This window comes from Dama dama, chromosome 14 (genome assembly GCF_033118175.1).
Source record: "Dama dama isolate Ldn47 chromosome 14, ASM3311817v1, whole genome shotgun sequence".
Taxonomy (NCBI): domain Eukaryota; kingdom Metazoa; phylum Chordata; class Mammalia; order Artiodactyla; family Cervidae; genus Dama; species Dama dama.
In genome coordinates, this window is record NC_083694.1 from 34,351,904 (window position 1) to 34,375,515 (window position 23,612).

The following is a 23,612-nucleotide window of genomic DNA, read 5'->3' on the forward strand; positions in this document are numbered from 1 at the left end:
TTGTCTACATACACAGTTGATCTATCTACTATAATGTAAATCCCTGAGGACAAAAGGAGGGTATCATTCATCTTTATATCCCCAAAGTACATACCCCAGGGCCTTTTACAAGTTGGCATTCAGTCAATAATTGGTCAATACTTCAATCTTGGGCTCATATAAGAACCAGTTCCTACTGAAAACTGTTTATACAATACCTAGCACAACACAACCTGGGCAGGTTTTTTTATATGCCCATTTTATCTGTTGCTGTTACGATTACAAAAAAAAATTGTTGTATGTATTTCTATATCTTACTACTTTACTTCTACTTTTAATAAACTTTACCCTGCATATCTACTAATTGCTTGTCACTAATATATTTACAAGTTTTTAAAAGTACATCAGTCAGGTAAAATATATATTTTTTGCACTCAAATAAATATGGGTTTAATTAGTCACTACATAAACAAAATAATAATTTCCAAACACTACGAGGCCCATGCCTCTCAGTGGCCACTGAGGTAAACACACTCAACCCCTTACAAAACCAGTGATTGGAAGAGGGGAAGAAGAGACATACCACCAAATACTGTACTTAATTCCTCCTGTCTGATTACTATTAAGAAGTTCAACATCAGATATTCTGTTTTTAATAGCAAAACAAAAGGCCGATAAAATACGTTGACAGTGTAGGTTCCTTTCACACAGGTGATCTTCAGCAGGCTCTGTACAGACTGAATCGATAGGGAGAGAGAATAAGCACCCTTCTAGACTCAAGTCCTAGGTTCTAGGTGGGAGAAAGGGGGATATACAGAGGTCAAAATAACAATCCTCATAATCAGGTGCTCTGCAATCATCCTAAATGAGCAAATAAAAACCAGTACACATGGAAAAAAAAAGCAAGAAGACTATACAAATAATTCAGAAATAAGCCATGTGACACAAAATTACAGGCATCTGAAGAAGAGCAGTTTATATGATCATCATGACAAAGCCACAGAGCTGAGCCGGGAGTAAGCTTGGGCGTTACTGGTGGCCTGAGAGGATGAAGCTTGTACAAGGACACAGCAGGTTCAACAAATGATATGTTTACATTTTAAAAACAAAATGAAAGTAGTGGATCATTGAGATGGTGAACATTCTGAATAGAGACATAAGATCACGAGGCTAAAATTAAAATAAGAGTCATCTGAATAGGGATATGCTCTCTTGAGGAGGAGCCTTATTGCCAGTATCCAGAAAAGTATCTGGCAAAAGAAGGTGCTCAATAAATGTTTTCCAATATAATAATTGGATGTTATGTATGGATGGTAAGAGCACAAACAGTCAAAATCAGAGAGACTGATTGGGAGACGGATCAAATGTCTTAATTCAGGCCTAAAAGTGGTTAACAGTAAGAATGAAGAGGAAGTGATGAATATAAGACACAATTTTAAGTAAATAGTAATAAATTCATGACAGAAGGGGAAGAGATATGGGAATAAAAAACAGAGATGGGTCAAAGCTTTTTCAAAGTTTCCAAAGTGAATGGGAGAATGCAGGGATCTTTTCAAAGGTAAACATAATAAGATTACATTTAGGCCAATAGATTTTTGAAATGAAGACAGAACTTCTAATTGTTATAGAAGTTAATAATTTGGAGCTACAAGATTAGGCAGATTCTTTACCAGTCTCTTTTTCTCTAGTAGAAATGGGAGATCAAAGAGGTTTTATATATATATATATATGTACATATATGTGTGTTTTATATATATATATATATATCCTTTCCTGTCTACCTTTGCTTCCTACAAGAATTCAGTATCAAAAGTTTTATCTTCTTTTTTCTTTAAAAAGAGACCACTTAAATGCCTAAAAGAATTAAAAGTAGGATCTTGAAGATACACACACACACACACACACACACACACACACCCATGTTCATAGCAGCATTATTCACAATAGCTAAAATATGGAAGCAATCCAGTGTCCATTAATGGGTGAATGAATAAACAAAAATGTGATATATACATACAAGGGAATATTATTCGGCTTTTAAAAGGAAGGAAATTCTGACACCTGCCACAACATGGATGAAACTTGAGGGCATTATACTAAGTAAAATAAGCCAGTCACGAAAAGATAAATACTGCATGGTTTCATTTACATGAGGTACTTAGAGTAGTCAAAACTATAGCGACAGAAGGCAGAATGGCAGTTGCCAAGGCCTGGGGGAGAGGGAAATAGGGAGTCATTGTTTACAGGTTACAGAGTTTCAGTGTTACAAGATGACAAGTATTATGGAGATGGATGGTTGGTTGCACAACATTATGAATGCATTTAATACCACTGAATTGTACACTTAAAAATGGTTATGATGATAAATTTTATGTTGTGTCTATTTTGTAACAATAGTTTTTATTTTTTGTCTGGCTATTGACTGTGAAAACTGATAAATATGTTTTACCATTGTGAAAAAAAAATGGAAGGAAAAACACAAACAGACCACAGATGCTCAGATTCTCTAATCATGCATTCATTCATTTTAAAAGTATTTATTAACTGTTTCTCTTGTGCCAAACTCTGGTGGTACATGCAGTGATTTCTAAGAAACAATCCCTGATTTTAAGGAGGAAAGTAAGGAAGTCAGTGATGTAAAACCCAAATATATAAACAAATCATTCTAAGTTAATATTCCAAGAACAATAATGGTGATAGTCAAAAGCCAGCACCTTCTATTAGGCACTTGTTATGTGCTAAGTAAACACTTTTACCTGAACAATGTTAGGAGAGAGATGGATTATTATCCGTACTTTACAGAAGATAAGACTGATTCAGATAGGTTAAAAAACACTCTCAAGAGGACCCAGCTTAGAAACATGTGAACCCAGGCAGGTTGATTCCAGACCCCATGCTTCTAACCACGCTCCCCAGAGTGGTGAAAGTGGGGTCTGAGGGCAATAGGACCACGCAGCCTACACATACTACCCTGTTTGCTAAGTCTCCAATACCCAAAGCCAAACTCTTTCATTTTCATTGCCTATTGAAACAAATCACATATTAAAAAAACAACACAACAACAATAAAAATCAGGCCATACTAGTCAGACTTGTAATTCTAACATTGCATTGAAAAATGTATGTTGCATTCTACAATGCTATATTTCAGAAAACATGGCAACAAAACACTTTTGTTCATACAAAAGTGCTCCCCTGCTTAAATCAAACTGAAATGGATTTAAGGAATTCAACATGAACAGCAGTCTTAAACCAGAAATCTGATTTTTCAGAAGTAGCATACTTAAGATTCAGTAACTGGTCACCATCTATTTTAAGCCAAATATCTGCTTCTATGTGATCTCAAAGGCACCCTGGAGTAAACTATATTAAGATGGTAAAGTTAACCATTCAACAGACTTCTAAAGTTTAATCTAAGTCTCCATGTACCTCCATCCACCCTGAATGACATTAAAATAGAAATCAATAGTACATGAGAACCTGCCATATCAAGCCAGCTGCTTTGAGTGAGGATTAGTGAAAAGTGGTTCCAAAGAACAAACTTCACTTTCTCGCGAACATTCTAGGAACATAGTGGATCTTTAAATATTTATTACCTGACTAGTAGGCACATAACCATAGCAATTCCTATGGCTCTACTTAGATGCCACAGTGATAAGTACAATAGAAATGAAAAGTCAACAACCAAAAGGCTTATGTTTTTCCATTACCACGGACTAGACTTTAGGCAATACCTTGTTTTGTACTAAATCTTTACCAGTCTTCCTCCAGGGCTTCTTTCAAGCATCAAACATTCTCTTACACGGAGTTGTGTCAAATATTAACCTTAACTTTAATGTGGCCAAAACCACTTTCAAACCAGTCCAGATTGTTCTCAGAGGGCTATTGCTTCCTGATAAATCCACCTTGAAAGGCAAACAGAAGGTTAGTTCAAGTGAAAAGGGTCTTCATGTAGAGAATCTGATTTGCTAAGTCTAGTTTAGTAGTTCCCATGAATAAAGTCAGACAAGCAAGTAACATTAGGAGGAGAAGTTTGGTGAACTATTAAATTTAGTTATTTTCCTATTCCATGAAAATTCTTTAAGAATTAAGTAAAAATGCTGTAATCATCTTTTAAAAATGTCAGTTTAAGGCCAATTATCTTCTCCCTTTATGAAAAAGAGAATGTTCAATGTGAGGATTCTATATATTCCCAAGATTTAGTTTTCCTTTTTAAAAAAGTCATTTGAGACAATATCTCAGGAGTAGAATGCATTATTGTCTTTAACAGAAAAAAATAGTCAATGCTGCAATAAGACAGAACACAATCTCATGTGTTTCCCCAAATATGATGTTTAGAAATGCACTTAATACTTGCTTTATTTTATTAAACAATCAAAAATCCCAGGAAAGAGCCATTTCCATAGTATAAGTGCAAATCATCAAGGCTGTATATTGTCACCCTGCTTATTTAACTTATATGCAGAGTACATCATGTGAAATGCTGGGCTGGATGAAGCACAATATGGTATCAAGATCGCTGGGAGAAATATCAATAACGTCAGATATGCAGATGACACCACCCTTATGTCAGAAAGTGAAGAAGACTTAAAGAGCTTCTTGATGAAAGTCAAAGAGGAGAGTGAAAAAGTTGGTTTAAAACTCAGCATTCAGAAAACTAAGATCATGGCATCCAGTCCCATCACTTAATGGCAAATAGACGGGGAAACAATGGAAACAGTAACAGACTTTATTTTCTTGGGCTCCAAAATCACCGCAGATGGTGACTGCAGCCATGAAAGTAAAATACACTTGCTCCTTGGAAGAAAAGCTGTGACCAACCTAGACAGCGTATTAAAAAGCAGAGACATTACTTTGCCAATAAAGGTCTGTCTAGTCAAAGCTATGGTTTTTTCCCAGTAGTCATGTACGGATATGAGAGTGGATCATAAAGAAAGCTGAGTGCCGAAGAATTGATTCTTTTGAACTGTGGTGCTGGAGAAGACTCTTGAGAATCCTTTGGACTGCAGGAGATCCAACCAGTCCATCCTGAAGGAAATCAGTACTGTATATTCATTGGAAGGACTGATGCTGAAACTCCGATACTTTGGCCACCTGATGAGAAGAACTGACTCATTGGAGAAGACCCTGATGCTGGGAAAGATTGAAGGCAGGAGGAGAAAGGGATGACAGAGGATGAGATGGTTGGATGGCATCACCAACTCAATGGACATGAGTTTGAGCAAGCTCTGAGAGTTCATGATGGACAAGGAAGCCTGGCATGCTGCAGTCCATGGGTCGCAAAGAGTTGGACACAATTGCAACTGAACTGAAGTGTAAATCGGGAAACTTGTAAAAAAATCTTGTAAAAAATCTTGTAAAACAAGAATCATTTTTAAAAGCATATATCCAGTTTGGGGGAAGAAAGAACTTTTTAAAACTTTTTCAGCTTGGGCCCTATTGATCCTTGAAAATCCTCCTCTTAGACTTTTGCAGATCAGCACCTTAAAAACTTAACTCCACATGTGGCCATGAAAAAAAAAAAGAAAACAATGGCACATACTACCTACCAGGGGAAACCTCTCTGAAAAGCAAGGCTGAAAGAACACACAATTATTGAAAGTATTTTCAGATCAACCCTAGTCAAGTGATATTTCTATATACTTGGAACTTGATTTTCACCAACTTCCAGAGATCAAGAGAACATATATAAATTAAGTGACTTGGCAAGAGTTTTGTAACTTGCTAAGTAGCAGAGTTTAACAAAGAACTTTGTTTCCTGATAGGCAAATTGATGCTTCCACAGTAAAACACTGGGTTGACATCTGGCAGGTTTGTACAACACATAATCTCTCTGTAACAAAATTCTGAGCTTCCAAAGGATAGAAACTACACCATCTATTGCTTTTGAGACTCCAGAGTGATTTTGCTAGTTTTGGGACCCTTAAAAAAAAAAGTCAGACATATACTACCAAAATAAAGACTGAAGAGAGTAAATAAATGTGTTCAGGACAAGATCTTGATAAATGGCAAAAGTTCACCCTTCCAGATTAAAATCAAAACCCAACACCCATTTGTCTGCATGTCTGTTTATTCCTATTTCCAGAAAATTTCCAAAAGAAGACTTTTTTTTCCTTAGTTTTTCAAATAATTATGGCTTTCCTGACTGGCACCTTAAAAACCATACTTGATGAAAGATTAAGGGACTCCAGGATGAGAGTTATCCATAAGGGATCTCTTGTCAATAATTATCTGAACCACAGTACTCAAAAAGGCAAACAGATTTGAACTTGGGTCTAACTATAATGGCAAGAGAATATTGAAGCAATTACACACTATTCACCTAATAGTCAATTAGAAAATTTATTCCATTCTTGGTCTAGAAATCATCTGATAACACAGAAAATTAGAATATAAATGGTATCTGTATGTTTTTGGATCCAAAGAGCTATTGCTAAGGTCATAACAAGTATGGCAGGCTTAATCTTATCAAATGCCTTTATCCCACAGCCACTGCACCACTGGGCCTGGAAGTGAATGTGCAGTCTCCATGTGTCTCTCCAGACCTTCACTCTGCTCTTTTTAAACCTGTGCTGAGTTGGGCCAGCCAAGCAGCATGAGCCTCACCAAAGGACTCTCTTGTCTCTGGACTTTCACATGAGTCTGGCCAGTGGGAGGCAGTGACTAGAGACCAAAGGAAGAAAAGTGAAGTCAAGATTTTTATCCTCCTAACTTTCTCCCTCTCCCAGATAGCACTGGTCAGTTGCTCCCCTCTACTAAAGGCCACAGCTCCTGTCGGGCCATCCTTCCTTGACAGCTCTTCCCTGGTAGCTCTCTCCTTTTGCCCTGGGGACAGCCCTGTAGGTAGCACTGGCTCCCTGCAGTTGCTAGCCCCTCCTTCCATTGAACCATTTCCCTTAATTCTGCCCACACCTCTGTAATTATTCTCTTCAGTAAACTTTTCAGTTATCCCAATTGAATATAGAATATCTATGTCCTGTAGGACCTAGAAGGATACATTGGGATAGAGGTACTTCTTGTCTCACATTGCCAATTCCAGATAAATTTACTGGGGGAGGGGGAGGGGACCTTTGGTTACTTATGCTTTTGTTGTCATATCTAAGAAGGTTTTGCCTAACCCAAGGTCACATATATTTATCCCTGTATTTTCTTCTAACAGCTTTATAGTTTTAGCTCTAACGTTTAGGTCTATAATTCACTTTGAGTTGCTTTTCATTTAGAGTCTAAATGTATCTTTTTTAATATGGATATCCAATTGTCCCAACACCATTTGTGAGTATTTGTGTGAATTCTTTCATCATTTAATTGCATTGGCATTCTTGTTGAAAATCAACTTACCATAATAGGTTTATTCCTGAATTCTCAATCCTGTTCCACTGATCTCTGTCTAGCCTTACACCAGCACTACACTGTCCTGATGACTGTATCTTTAAGGATTGAAACCAGGAAGTCTAAATCTTCCAGTTTTAGTCATTTAAAACTGTGTTGACTGTTCTGAGTTCTTCACATTTCTATATCAACTTGGGATCAGCTTGTCAATTTCTACAAAAATGTCTGCTAGAATTTTGATAGGGACTACACTGAATCTATTTACTTTCAGCCTTTTTTTTTTAACCTATTTACTTTATAGAAAATTGCCAGAAAATTATATTGATTCTTCCAATCCATGAACATGGAATGCCACCACTCATTTAGATCTTAACCTTACAATTTTACTCAGCAACGTTTTGTAGTATTCAGTGTACATCCTGTACTTCTGTTAAAAAAAAAAAAAAGTCTAAGTATTTATTTTTTTGCTGCTATGGGAAATGGAACTTATTCCTTAATTTCCTCTTTAGATGATCCATTGTAGTACAAAGAAATAGTTGACTTTTGTATATTGATCTTGTATATCGATCTCATATTCGACAACCTTACTGAACATATTAGTTACAAAAGTGTTTTGGTATTGGGGTAGGTGGGTGGTAGACTCAGGATTTTCTACATATATGGTTATATCATCTATGAATAAAGGCAGTTTTAATTCTTCCTATCCAATCTGGATGCCTCTTTATCTCTTTTTCTCTCGCCTGACTGCAAATGACTAAAACTTCTTTTACAACATCATATAAAACTGGTGAAAGCAGACATCACTCTCTCTTATTACGTATGTTAGGAAAAAAGCATCAACATTTTCACCATTAAGTACGTTGTTAGCTATAGGTTTTCTGTGAATATCCTGAGTCAGGCTGAAGGAGTTTCCTTCTCCTTTTAATTTGTTGAGAATTTTTATTATGGATGGTACTGGATTTTGGAAAAGTGTTTTCATGTCTTCTGATGATAATGTGGATTCTGTCTTTTATTAATAAGGTGAATTATCTAATTAATCTAATTTTTCAGATACTATATCAACCTTGCATTCTTGGCATAAATCCCACTAGATCAGGTTGTATAATCCCTTCCATACGTTGCTGGATTCAGTTTACTAATGTTTTGTTGAGGATTTGTATATATACACTCACAAGGAATACTGGCAGTTTTCTTTTCTCATAATGTCTTCCCCTGGCTTCGGTATAAGGGTAACGCTGGCATCACTGGATGAGTTGGGAAGTACTTCCTCTTCTATTTTCCTGAAAGGTTGGTATTGATTATTCTTTAAATGTTTGATATAATTCACCAGAGAAGCCATCTGGGCCTGAATTTTTCTTTGTAGAAAGTTGTTTTTTTTTTTTTAACACTAATTCAATTGCTTTGCCTGGTATAGGTCTATTCAGATGTTCTCCATCTTTTTGAGTCTATTTTAGTCATTCTATCTTTCAAGAACTTCACTCGTTTCATCCAAGTTGTCTAACTTGATGGCATAAAGTTGTTCATAGTATTTCACTGTAATTCCTTTAATTTATGGGTCAGTAGAGATACCATCTCTTTCATTCCTAATTTGGATCATTTGTATCAATATCTTTGGTCTTCTTTTATTAGTCAGTCTAACCAAAGTATTATCAGTATTAATCATTTCAAAGAAACAATTTTTGGTTTCATTCATTTTCTCTGTTGTTTCTCAGTTTCCTATTTTATTGATTTCCACTCTAAACTTCATTTCCATCCATCTTCCTGTCTGAGGTTGAGCTTACTCTTATTTTTGTTTGTTTTCTTGTTTCTTAAAGTAGAAGCTTCAGTTACTAACTTGTAACCTCTTTTCCAGCATTTGCATTTCCCCTCGATTTCTTAATGTTCAAGTACCTTGGGTCTTGGTCTTTGAACATCTTGTTGCTATCTATATTTATTCTCTTAATGATATTGTTTGGTCTCATGGCTTTAAAATACATCCACATGCTGACAGCTCTCAGGGTAGACCTCTTCCAAATTTCAGGGTCATGTAAGCAACTGGCTCTTACCTTAGATATTAAATAAGTATCTCTAATTTAATGTGCTCCAAATTAAACCCCTGTTCCAGCCCCTCACCAAACCTGTTCCTCATCAGTCTTCCATGTCTCTATTAATAGCAACTCAGTCCTTACCATTGCTTAGGCAGTAACCCAAAGGTAATCTTTTAACTCCATCCCTGACTCACTCTTTTCTGAAACCTCAGACCCATCAGGAAATCCTGTTAGCTCTAACTACAAAGGATATACACTGAGTCACTCCACTATCTCCATTGCAATCACATTGCTCCAAGCCACCATACTCTCACTTAGATTACACCTAATAAATGGTTTCTCTATTTCCATTCTTGACCACTGCCCTTCACCACATTCTATTCTATTTTTCTATTCTCTAAAAAGCAGTCAAAGAGATCTTGTAAACATATAAGTTGAACCACCTCACCCCTCCTCTTAAAACCTGCAGACTCAAACACTTTCTATTTCTATCAGAATAAAATCAACCCACTTTCAATGACCTGCAAACCTGGTCTCCAGTTACCTATCTGATTTCATCTCCCACAACTATCACTCTTGCTTACGGTGTCAGAGCCACACTGTTACTTGAACACATGGCATTCTCTACCTAAGAGCCTCTCTACCGGCTGCCCTACTTCCTGGAATACTTTCTCTCCAGCGTCTGCCTGGCATATCATTTCTCACTCTCCAGTCTTTGCTCAGCTATCATCTTCTCTGGTAGACTGACCCTGGCCACTTCCCTGTCAATTACATTCACCATCATTACTAGCGTTCCCAGTGTTCATCACCCTGACCATTTTTTCCCTATGGCATTTGACACCTTCAAATATTATGCATATTATACTTAATATGTTGATTATTTATCAACATATTAACATCTCCCTCAATAGAATTTAAGACCTCTTAGGGCAGGAATTGTTGTCTGTTTTGTTCACAGGTGTAGTCCAAGGGACAAAGTATATGCATGGCATATAATAGGTGTTATTAAATATTCGTTGAAAGAACAAATTTAAAAAACAGAACTTATCCACTGGCCATTATAAAATAAAAAGTTATTCATGCCTGAAAAGCTGAATTTATTTATTCCTCCATTCATTCAACAAATATTCAGTTCCTTCTCTTTGCCAGGCACTGCAACAGACAATAGGGATATTCAAAACTGACAAGGCCCTGTTGACATGGAGCTTGCTCACCAATTTTCTGTCTCTCCTTGTAACATGTTTTTAAAAATGGTGTGATTCCTGCAACAATAAGTGTTATAAAGACAAGACAATGCATAAGTAAATGTGTTAATGATTCGAGATATAGCGCTAAGGAATCTTCCTTCAACTAGAATATAAAGCAAAGCCCTCTATGAGGAGATGTCATGTGAAGTAAAACCAGGATAAGAAATAACCCATTCATGCAGAAGTCTGGGAGAGAAATATTCCAGAAAGACAAAAAGTATAAAGCCTCAATGGGAAGATGCTGCTGCTGCTGCTGCTAAGTCGCTTCAGTCGTGTCCGACCCTGTGCTACTCCAGAGACGGCAGCCCACCAGGCTCCCCTGTCCCTGGGATTCTCCAGGCAAGAATACTGGAGTGGGTTGCCATTTCCTTCTCCAGTGGACATGAGAAGGCTAAAATTAAACAGAATAAGGATTTATTTACGTAGGTACATATACAGAGAGAGAATGAGAATATGGCAGTAGCTTCAGGATTTCTAACAGCAAGTTTATAATAAAGGCTGAAACCAGACCATGTGGGAATGCAGCGAAACATGGTCCTATAATGAGGGACATTCCTTATAAGAATGGGAAGATGGGGCTTGGTGAATTCATGGGGGAAAAAAGTCAGTATGACCTGAAGGTGGCAGGAGAGGGGCAGATAAGGTGGGAGGGCATCCTACCTCTATTGTGGAGGCCCTAAACCCACTGTGACCCTTTTTAGCAATTCAGACACATCCTTGGATGTTATTTTTATATCACCTCTCTCCTGTGCTCCCTCTTCTATCTTCTACTCTTTTCTCCTCTAGGGAAAATGCCAATGGCACCAAGTGCCAAGTCTGTTCCTTAGCAGACCTGGTGCTTTTACACAAATCAGAAAAAGCTGTGCTTTCCTTGGAACATTTTCTGTCATCGATTAGAAAAATAAATGCATCTGCAATTCACTCATAGTTGTAGAGTGCAGCATGCACAGAAGACTGCAGTGGCCCTGGCTGCAGAGACAGAGGAGTGCTGCTCTTCACGAACCAAACTGCTTCCATGTTTCCTCGATTTCAAATACTGAATGTTGCAGATGCTAAACATACATGTAACTTTGCAAACATGGCAATTATTACTATTCAGCATTAACTACAGTTGGCTACTGATTCTGTTGGCTTTATCCTCATGTGGAAAGGAATGAGTCTGAGTATTTTGGAGTATCAGTCAGGGAGAAAATACTACATGCATGCTCAAGTGATGTAGATTCAAAGGGCCATAAGCAAAAATGTACTTCTATAAAAGTGGCAAAAGTCTTGACTCTATTAGCAAGTGTTAGACGTACTACTGATCATCAGAGAATCTATCTGAAGAGATACGTATTAGGATAATCCTCCCTACTGCTTGGAAAAGATTTTTCCTACATTATTTCATGTGACTCCTGGGTTATTTTAATTTAAATTTAGTAGTTTACTGTTTGGGGCTTCTTTTAAACAGGACAAAGGATATTTTGCTGGAGTAACAGATTCTTCAAAGAAGCCACTTTCAATTTTAATCTCCAAGGAGGCCCTTCTTTTCATTATCTAGGTTTCCGTTTCCTAATTTATGAAAAGGAAAAGTGTGTGTCTTCATGAGAAATAATCCGTGATACTGTGTTCTTTCCAGATGAATGGTATTCGTATACCATATCAATAAAATTAAAATTAACGAGCAACTAATAATATCCATAAAACTATCAGTCCCCCCAAAAAAATGTATCCAGTGATGAAGGAGCGCCACCTAATGTTCAATGTGGATTTCAACATATCCAGGCCACACAGCCATTCGACAAACACCTCTCAGTCAGAGCCCTGTAATTCTACATTAAATCATGGTCATTTTGCAGAGGCCGTAACTATCAAAATATGCATTATGACTTTTGGAAGAAAATTTGTATCACTCATATGCTCTAGAAATTGAGTTTTCAAAAAGGAAGTAAAGAGTCTTCACTTCTCTCTACAGTTATGAAAAAAAAGAGGAAGAAATTTATTCCTAAAAAATTTAAACAGCATGACCCCAGTTGCAGCAGATGAGAAAGATCAGGTTTCCAGGCTAAACAGGTTCAAATCAGGGCCCAGCCACTCAACAGCAGTATAACTTTGGGTGTCTTTTAACACTGAGACTGTTTCCCCCCATGAAAAGAATTTAATTTACAGTAGGCCTAAAATAAATGATTGATATTAGTTCTTAAGAAAAGAAAGAAAAGATATTAGTTACTAAGAAAAGAAGGTTTCCAAAAAAGAAAAGAAAAGAAGGTTTCCCATTCTAATTTATAAGTTAATAAGTTAACTTAGTTTTTAATAGATCCCCTTTCAGTCATCAGGGCTTTAGGAAATGTTTTAATGAAAAGACAACACATGCCAGGCCAACAATTTCATTTCTTTCTAATTCCTTCCATAAAAAGGACCTAATCTGAGCTCTTTTTTGATACTTCCCCCAACTAGTCCCAAGTAGATTTAAAGCATATTTTTTTTTTAGTCACTGAAGAAATGATCAGGTTCAAACAACAACTCTTATGAAAGAAGAATAACATCCACTGAATTCTCTTCATTTGCTTTCTAACATCTAATACATTACATTCATGTGTGCTCAGTCATATCTGACTCTTTGAAACCCCATGGATTGTACCCTGCCAGGCTTCGCTGTCCATGGAATTTCCCAGGCAAGAATACTGAAGTGGGTTACCATATCCTATTTCAGGGAATCTTAAAAATTATTGTTTTGAATTGTTTAAAATCCCATTATATGACATATGGGATTTTAAACAATTCAAAACAGTAATTCTTTTAAATCCTGTTAAACAATTTCAAGAACATCTTTCTCATGACATTAAAAAAAGGAAGGGATTAATCTGGTATGTGTGTGTATGTGTATATGTGTTTGTAAAAGAATCTTTTTTAAAACCTTTGGATTAATATCATCAAACTTCATTAATCTACCTTTGCAGTTCTGCAAAATTAAGTCTCTTTTGAGCCTAATCCTCCTTCCCCTTCATGTTAGAGATTTATTGTTTGTAGAAGTGACAATTTAGTTGTAACAGGAACAGTCTCATGACAGCTCAGTGTATTAATTAGGAAGATCTTTCAAGCACAGCATTACTGAGGACCTTCATGGACCAGGCCTAGGAATGTCAAGGAGCACAGTAAATAAACCCTGCTCTCCAGGAGCTCACTCTCCTCAGCACATTACTGATCCTCTGAGAGGCAGAAGGCAGATTACAGAGGTAAATTCCCAATGCATGTCTTTGAAAGTGGACGGAGCCCCTTCTCCACCAGCACTGTCTTCCCAGAAGACCAGGCCTTCAGGAAGGAGCAGTGGGGACCATGGAAATGGCAAGAAGAGTAGGCAAGTCAGAGATGTGGCTACTTCTCTCTCACGGCCTTGGAGATTTCTCTCTTTTCTCTCCTCGATTTTAGATGTGTGTCCCTCTCCCTCTCTCTGGGTCCTGGATTTCTTTCTCTCCCTCTCTATCTCTTCACTTTGGATAGCTTTCTTTCCTAGGGAAATGAAAAGGATATTTAGGAAAAATAAAGAATGCAAAGTCAAACAGTGTAAAAAAGGATCATAAAACAGAACTGAGGTTGCTATCCGAATACTTACTGATATGGTATTGACTAAATAAAGCTTGTAATTCCTTCCCTTATTTAAGAAATTAGAGGACTTTCTTAGTGGTCCCGTGTTAAGAATCTGCCTGCCAATGCAGGGGACATGGGTTCAATCCTTGGTTCAGAAAGATTCACACGCCCTGAGGGTAACTGAGCCTGTGCCCCACCACTAGTGAGTCTCCCGTGCTCCACAAGCGAAGCCACCAATTGAAAAGGTTGTGCCCCACAACGAGTAGTCCCCACTCGCTGCAACTAGAGAAAGAAGCAATGAAGACCCAGAGTAGAGAAAATAAATAAACAAAATTGCCGGGGTCCAGCCCCAGCAGGATCCAGGGGAACCCTCAGGATGAACGGCGTCGGTGAGAGAAGACACATAGGACCGGCCTTGATAGGGCCAAGTCTGCAAGGGAGAGAGAGAGAAGGAGAGACCAGACCAGGATGTGCAGCAGAGTCTGGCAGTTGCTTTATTTTTCACCATTGTCTTTATACCCTAAGTTGGTACATTTCTAAGGGGCAGATAAGCATACAGACTTAGTTTAACATTATATCAGCTTGTCCTTCAGGAAACTAGGTGTGCTCTGTATATTTTTGTTTATGAGAGTCTTTTCCCATAGATTTTTTGTACATTATCTTCTGGCCTTGAGGTTAGCAGAAAACAGAAAAGTGGCAGTCTCATGATACAGCAGGTTGCAACATAATAGAAATACAATCCTGTTAACATAAAAATCAGTCTTGTTGCAGAAATTCTCAGCTGAATTTATCTAAAAAGTTTAACACACAAAGACTCCGCGGCTCTGGAGAGGCAGCCCCTGTTTAGCACTCCTGGTTAAAATGAGCAATTATCTTATTGTTTTTACACTAGGGCTAAACTCTTATTTTACTAGATCTCCAACTATATTAACAATAGTTTCCACTGCACAACCTCAGCACAGTAACATCAATCAAACATTGATCTAATAACCACTTTTAAAACAATATGTTTTGTATTTTTTAATAGGGCTTCCTCACCCCCCAAAGGGCTCTGTGCCTATTAGGGCCTTTTTAATGGTTAATCTCTATGCATAACATCTTTTGGCTTTCAGGCCTGTTGACAATTTATGGCTTGCACCTGGTGCAACTTTAAGCAACTTCAGTAGCCGACCCTGTCTTTTTTGTGGTTAATCTATTTTCTTTCTATTTGGTGTCATCTCCATGGGAATTAGACAGGATTACATTTTTACAGAACAGAAATGCAAAGGATTGCAAAAACAGCAGATATGGCACAAAACAGGCTCTTAGTCCAAAAGTTAATTACCTGCAAGAAGTCACCAGCTAATCTCTATCTACACTATTTTTTATTAGGCACATTTGTGGCTATAATATTTGTGGGGCTTTTCTCACCCCGAGGAGGGACCTATGCTTAATAGTTTCTTTTGTTAGCTTACTGTGCTTAGGATGTTTAGAACAATCATGAGCATTTTGTGCAATGAGAGCACACATTTATCAAACAAGCCAGAATGCCAGCAAAAGGGTTTGAATTGAAGCATTTCCTTCATCCCTGGCCTCTTCATAGGGTACCAGCATCCAGGAGATTTATTAATTAGCTTTTAAGTTGGTCTTTATTCAGTGAAAGAGGAGCAGGAGAGTGCTCGGCAGGCAACACAAGAATCTGCAGCAGGACAAATAAGAACAGCAGCAGAAAAGGGGGAAGGATACAGGGTGGGGTAGAGGCCGAGGCCAACCTGGAGGGTCCCTTATCCTAGACGGCCTTGCCTGTCAGGTTTTTTCCTCATGACCTCGTCATGGATGGGATCCCGGACGGCCTTGCCTGTCTGGTTGGTATTTTCTTCAGGACCTTGTCAAGGGCGGGACCTCCTCTAACGGCTGCCGGCACAAAATATTTTAAAAAACAGCACAAGTTAGAACTAAGGCAGCATGGAGTCAGTCACATCTACATCCAGACCTGCACACAGCATCTAGGCAGGAGCACAGTGTGGCATCAAGAAGAGCTTGCTGAGCAAGAAATCACGTGCACCTCTGAGTACTTCCTAACTTGAGCTTCCCCATCTACAAAATTTGGATGTAAGACTAGATCAGTGGTTCACAAGCATTTTACTTTGTTTTCACCAAAACTTGCAATAACAACTGTAATTTCCACCAAAACCAATACACATACACACACACACACACACACACACACACACACAACTGAAGAAAAGTTCTATCAAACAATTCTTATCCTCAGAATGGGCAATGTATTGATATTTTACACTTTTGTAAAAGCTAATCACTATTCACAGTTTAGAGTTCACAATCCACCAACAGGCCTCAACCTCAGTTTCAGAAACAAAAGTCTCTTTCAGCTCTAAGGGTTTATGATTTCATACCACATAGAGTTTATATGATCTGGCCTCAGGCTAACTCTCAACATTTCTGCTCTTTTCTCCTTCACCCTCTCTGCTCCAATCTTACTGGCCTTCTTGTTCATCCCTGCAGGCTCCCACCTCAGAATCTTTACCTTGATATTCCCTCTGTCTGGACTGCTCCACTGCTAGGATTACCAGGGTTCTCGAAGCATCACTGCATTCAGCTCTCTGCTCAAATGTTAGCAAGCAAGATAAGCTTCCCTGACCACCCAGTAAATACCAGCAGAAAGAATACTCCTTTCTCCACTCCTTTTGCCATAATCTAATTCTTCAATATCAATAATTAACCCTATATTACATGTTTTTTTTAATTGTGTGACACCCCATCCCCAAATTTTAGCTCCATGAGGGCACGACTTTGTCAGTCATTGCTACATCCTGGGTGCCTAGAACAGTATCTGACAAAAAATAGGAACTTAAAAATCATTGTCAAATGAGTTCATGAATCTAGAGTTCTTACTTAGAATAAAACACCCTACCTTATGGCTCAGCTGATAAAGAATCTGCCTGCAATGTGGGCGACCCAGGTTCGAACCGTGGGTTAGGAAGATCCCCTGGAGAAGAGAAAGGCTATCCACTCCAGTATTCTGGCCTGAAGAATTCCATGGAGTCGCAAAGAGTCGAACACAACTTTGTGACTTTCACTTCACTGTTTGAGTTTGCTCATATCCAAGTCCATTGAGTTGGTGATGCTCTCTAACCATCTCATCCTCTGCTGTCTCTCTCTCCTTTTGCCTTCAGTCTACCAAAAGGACTCACAGGGAAATTCGGTGGGAAGTTAACTTTCCTTCTTTTCTACTCTGCAGAGCATTATTCTTCTTCCTTGAATGTCTGACCTTCTCTGCTCTCTATAGATTTTGATCTTCCTCCTCACACACAATTTCTATCTCTAAAGGACACTCTGAATTAGTTAAGACTCTTAAATGCCTTAAACAATGGAAAACATTATGTAAACACCAGGCACTATCATTATTAAAATTGCAGCTGTGCAGTGCTTTATCAGGAGCAGGTAAGGAATCCACCTGCAACACCGGACACCCAGGTTCCACCCTTCGATCAGGAAGAGCCCCTGGAGAAGGAAAAGGCAACCCACTCCAGTATTCTTACTCGGGAAATCCCATGGACAGAGGAGCCTGACAGTCTATAGCCCATGGGGTGGCAAGAGTCAGACATGACTTAGTGACTAAACCACCAAGATGAAAAAAGGTGAAGAAGGAGAGGGGAACCAGAGTAACTGGAGGTGCTACTCTAGGTCGGGGAGACTAGGAAAGCTTCTCCCATGAGGTGTAAAGTTAACTAATCTTGTTTCTAATTGACATTCCTACATACTGATTAGTCTCTCCTTTCTTCCTATACTCAGTAGGTCTCTATCTCAACACCTGTCAATAACAACAAAAGTAATAAAAACAGCTAATACGTATTGGAAACTTACAATGGATACAGCATTAACCTAAGCACTTTATCTCTTTTACTCATAACAGTATCCCTATGAGGGAGCTAGTATTACTATCCTGTTCATTTTACAAATGAGGAAATTGAATTCTTCTTAATATTACAATGTTACTGTATATCGTGTTCCTCTCTTCCCTGCCTTCCTTCTTCCTCCAAGACAGTGAGCTCCTTAAGAGAGAGCTCCTTAAGAGCTCCTTAAGATCTCTCTCCTTAAGAGAGAGATCTGGCCTAATTCATCTTTGTATCTCACATTTACAGCAGGGAGCAGGAACCCAACAGTAGGGCAGAAGGATGAGTTCAAGAGGCTCTGCTCCACTTCTGTATAACTGCTTAGTATTTCAATTTTGGTTCTAAAAATGTTCTGATGATGCATGCCTGACCTATGTGCATAGCAAGAGACAAGATAAATTCTCAAGGCCATTACTAGATTTTAAAAGGGAATTCTGAGAAAAAGAGGGCTTCCCAGGAGACACTAGTGGTAAAGAAACTCATCTCCCAATGCAGGAGACCTAAGGCACCCGGGTTCAATTCCTGAGTTGGGAAGATCCCCTGGAGAAGGGAATCGCAACCCCCTCCAGTATTCTTGCCTGAAGAATCCCATGGACAGAGGAGCCTGGCGGGCTATGTCTATAGCATCGCAAAGAATCAGAAACAATCGAAGCAACTTCTCAAGCATGCACTGAGGAAAACTGAGCATGTTATTATAGGATCCATTCTCCCTTTGGAGATTAAATTTTTAATTATTTAATTATGAAAAATACTCAAATATCTAAGATGTACAAATATTCACCTTTCAGAGATTTGGGTACACACAGTAATACTCAATAAACTACTTAAAGAGCAAGATGGTTTAATATAAATGACAGACCCATACTTGCCACTAGATGGAGGGATTTCCCATTTTTCCAAAGCCCTAATTTTGAGCCTCTGTAGCAAGAAACAGATTAGGCCTGAAAAGGGCTCCTATATATACTTTCACAATCAAATCATTGCATAGTAAAATTTCAAGACCACCAGTAATAAAAGTAAATGTTCCCAGCTAATCCACTTAAGTTGGACAGAAATTGATGGGTCTCAAGATCTAATACTTGCTAAATACATATCATTCGTGCTTAGCTGTCTCTTTCCCAAAATTGTTGTCGTTTAGTTCCAAAGTTGTGTCTGACTCTTTCACAACCCCATGGACTGTAACCCACAAGGCCCCTCTGTCCATGGGACTTCCCAGGCAAGAATACTGGAATCCTTTGCCATTTCCTACTCCAGGGGATCTTTCTGACCCAAGGATGGAACTCCTATCTCCATGTCTTCTGCACTGCACGGGGATTCTTTACCACTGAGCCACCAGGGAAGCCCCAAAAGTACATGAGAGCTATGAAACTGGCTTCAAGAACTATATCTGCCATCTCCCATCCCCTTCCTTTACCCTGACCTTTTACTATTTCCTTAAGAAAATGAATCTATAATAGTAATTGAGGAAGATGCAATTTAATATATAAAAGGAAAAAATTTATTATCCACAAAATTGAACAGTAACACCACAAAGCATGCCTTTGTACTATATCAAGTTAGAGGTTAAGAGAAATACATACACTGGCACACTGCTATGTGTGTGTTAGTTGCTCAGTCATGTCTGACTCTTCTGCAACCCCATGGACTGCAGCCCTCCAGGCTCCTCTGTCCATGGAATTCTCCAGACAAGAATACTGCAGTGGGTAGCCATTCCTTTCTCCAGGTGATCTTCCCAACCCAGAGATCAAACCTGGGTCTGCTGCACTGCATGCAGACTCTTTACCATCTGAGCCACCACGGAAGCCCATGGCACACTGCTTGTAGAGTACAAATGGGTAATATTTGGAGTTATCTTCTCTATTCTCTGTATACACAAAAGTAAATAGATGACTCGACTATATTCTTTATCTTATCTTCAACAGCATCTATGGGAGACAACCTTAACTACAGTTGCCTATCTCTGCTTCACAAGATAAAGGTGGTTCTAAAATCTGAAACCTGAACCCAATTCTGCTACTAGAAGCTACAACAGTAACAAACCAGATGCAGATAATTTAACTGCAATGACCAGGAAGCCACACCAGGAAACAAGCTCCATCCTCAGCTGCTTATAGAAACCATCAGCTTTGATAGAGCACAGATGCCTGTGTCCAGACTGAACAGATAAAGGACATCTGTTTCTTTTTCTAAAGGCCTAATCTTTCTCATAAAGGACTGACAGCAGATTGGATGCAGAAACTTGAAAATTCTACTCTAGTCAATTTTACGCTTTCACTAAATTCAGTTTTTCCTGCCACACAATAAGATTGTCACTAGGTCAACGGAGGAAGAAAAGATCTATGTCCCTTGAGATTTCAACTATTTTGCCATTTATAGTGTGTACTGGTCAAAGTATATTATATCTTGAACTTTGTGGATCATGATGCACAGTAAGAAATATATTCTATATCATAATCCAGTACACACAACACACATATAATTATTTTAAAAGTTTCATGAAAGCAACCCTGACATGCAATGAATACAGTAAAAGTCTACTTCATGTGTCTTCTTTTTTAATGTTGGCAACATACCACGAATTAATTTCATGACCCAATAATGGGTTACAACTATAGTTTGCACAACACTGCTAAACTATGTTCTTGTGGTTTACCCTTTGCCTACCTCTCTACTGGCATCTCATGCTATTCTCTACTGTACTCCCCCCACACCGCTTCACAATCTAATTTCTGTTCTTTGTTCACATTAAACCTTAAGGTCACAGCTCAAAGCTCTTTTGATCTTGTTGTTGGTACAGTCTAGAATCTTCCCTCAGATCACTGTGCCTTAATATTCAGACTTCAAGACAAAAGTCACTTCCTCAGAGGAGCCTTCACTGACCACCCAATCTGAAAAAGCTACCACACACCCCTCTCGCCAACACAGAGGGTGCAGGGAGGAGTCCACTGCTCTTAGGGCTGTTGAAAAATCTGAACGGTAGGCACCAAAAACAGTATTTTGCAAATGTCACTTTCCATCTCCTTATGCCACTGTACAGGGTTCCCTGGCGGCTCAATGATTAAGAATTCGACTGCAATGCAGGAGACGCAGGTTCAATCCCTGGGTCAGGAATATTCGCTGGAAAAGGAAATGGCAACCCACTCCAGTATTCTTGCCTGGGAAATCCCACAGACAGAGTAGTCTGGCGGGCTACTGAGCCCACAGGAGTGCAAAGAGCTGGACACAACTGAGTGTCTGAGCACACACCTCAGCTGTCACAGAAGAGTTAAATAAAATAAATTTTGAGGAGAAATTACTGGATCTGGCACTTAAAAGGCCATTCAAAATTTAAGCAAGAACAACTTCATGATATCAACAACCTCAGATAAGCAGATGATACCACCCTAGTGGCAGAAAGCAAAGAGGAACAAAGAGACTCTTGATGAAGGTGAAAGAGGAGAGTGAAAAAGTTGGCGTAAAATTCAACATTCAAAAACTAAGATTGTGGCATCCAGTCCCATCCCCTTCATGGCAAATAGATGGGGAAAAAATGGAAAAAGTGGCAGATTTTATTTTCTTGGGCTCCAAAATCACTACAGAGGATTAAATACTATAGAGGATTACAGCCACAGAATTAAAACATGCTTGGTCCTTTGAAGAAAAGCTATAACAAACCTAGACAACATATTAAGAAGCAGAGGCATCACTTTGTTAATAAAGGTTCAAATAGTCAAAGCTATAGTTTTTCCAGTAGTCATGTATAAATGTGAGAGTTGAACCATAAAGAAGGCTGAATGTCGAAGAATTAATGCTTTTGAACTGTGGTGCTGGAGAAGACTCTTGAGAATCCCTTGGACTGCAAGGAGATCAGACCAACCAATCCTAAGGGAAATCAGTCCTGAATATTCATTGGAAAGACTGGTGCTGAAGCTGAAGCTCCAATACTTTGGCCACCTGAGGCAAAGAGCCAACCCACTGGAAAAGACCCTCATGCTGGGAAAGATTAAGGGTAGCAGAAGAAGAGGGTGTGACAGAGGATGAGATGGTCAAATGGCATCATTGACTCAATAAACATGAGTTTGAGTAAACTCAGGGAGACAGTGAAGGACAAGGAAGCCTGGCGTGCTGCAGTCCACGGGGTTGCAGAGTCAGACATGACTTAGTGACTGAACAACAACTTCACGAAGCTGTTAGAGAGGAATTCAGAAAACAGAGTTTTGAGGATGCAAGTGAACAAACAGAATTTGCTAAAAATGGAAGCACTATGCTTTCCAGCAGTTTACTGATAGGTGGGAGGAATAGATAAACAACACAAGATAGGGAATGGCTTTATTTCATTTTCTTGAGCTGTATGACTCAGACACTGAGGAGAAGGAAATGGAAAGGAAGAGGTTGAAAGTACAGGAAAGAAGAACGATAATCCGAAGCAAAATGTCCTGTAAGGAGTCGGGGGGAATAAGATTTAGAGCAAAATTGAAAGCATTATCCTTCAACACCTGTTTCTATAAACTAGAAACAAAAGACCCAATGATGGGTAAAAAGAAATATCAATATATAGGTTGGAGGCTTGGGGCTAAAGAAATTGACCATAGACTCCGTCATCTGGTTGGAATGGAGGGAAAGGGACAGGGTTTTTAAAAGTGAAGGTTTGCAAAGGGCTTGGAAGGAGGAGGGCAGGGACAGACTGGGGTAATAAAATGGGTTGCTGAGTAGTAGTGGAGAAAGAAGGGGTAAGTGGGAGAGTCTCCGATGTTAAGTTCATAACTAAATTCATCTGACAACGGACATCCTTCTATCCTCCAGTTCTTTATTTGTAAATGTTTAAAATATTTGGCAATTAAGTGAATACACTAGAACCCTGGTGTTTTCAAACATGTGACTGAATTAAAATCATCTATAGGCTTTTAAAAATTCAAATATAGAGCCCCATTCCTATTTATTCACAATTTCTAGGGGTGAAGCTCTAGGAAGTCGATTTTCTATAAATGATCTTCAAGCGATCTTGAGGGGCATTCTTGTTAAAAAGCACAGAACTAGAAGGTAATCAACTGGCTAGAAGAGAACTAATGCAAAATACAGCTATTACTAACTGGCCCTTAGACAAGGTATGCGACAGTGGTTGACCACTCAAGAAAGCAAAGACTTCAGAATATAAGGATATTCAGATCAGTAATGAGAAAGTAGGGCTTCCCAGGCTGCACTACTGTTAAAAGAACCTGCCTGCCAATGCAGGAGACTCCAGAGACATGGATTCGATCCCTGGCTGGGTAAGATCCCCTAGCAAAGGAAATAGCAACCCAGATCCAGTATTCTTGCCTGGGAAACCCCATGGACAGCGGAGCCTGGCGGGCTACAATCCTTGAGGTCACTGAAGAGTCAGACACGACTGAGCGCGCACACACACACACACACACACACACACAGTCAGACACGATTGAGCGCACACACACACACACCCGAGCCAATGAAAAAGTAACATACACACCACAACACAGTGTTAAATGAAGCGCGTTAAGGTGAAGCTGCGAGCTTGCGGGGTAAAAATGATTAAAAATAAAAACATTTTACACGTCTGTTAGAAACAACGTC

General features: G+C 38.9%; 1 protein-coding gene across 2 annotated transcripts in view; it reads right to left on the reverse strand.

Moving 5' to 3' along the window:
• NME7 (NME/NM23 family member 7) overlaps window positions 1–23,612 on the reverse strand; it is a 226,486-nt gene that overhangs the window by 202,492 nt on the left and 382 nt on the right. The gene's annotated exons all lie outside the window — the stretch shown is intronic.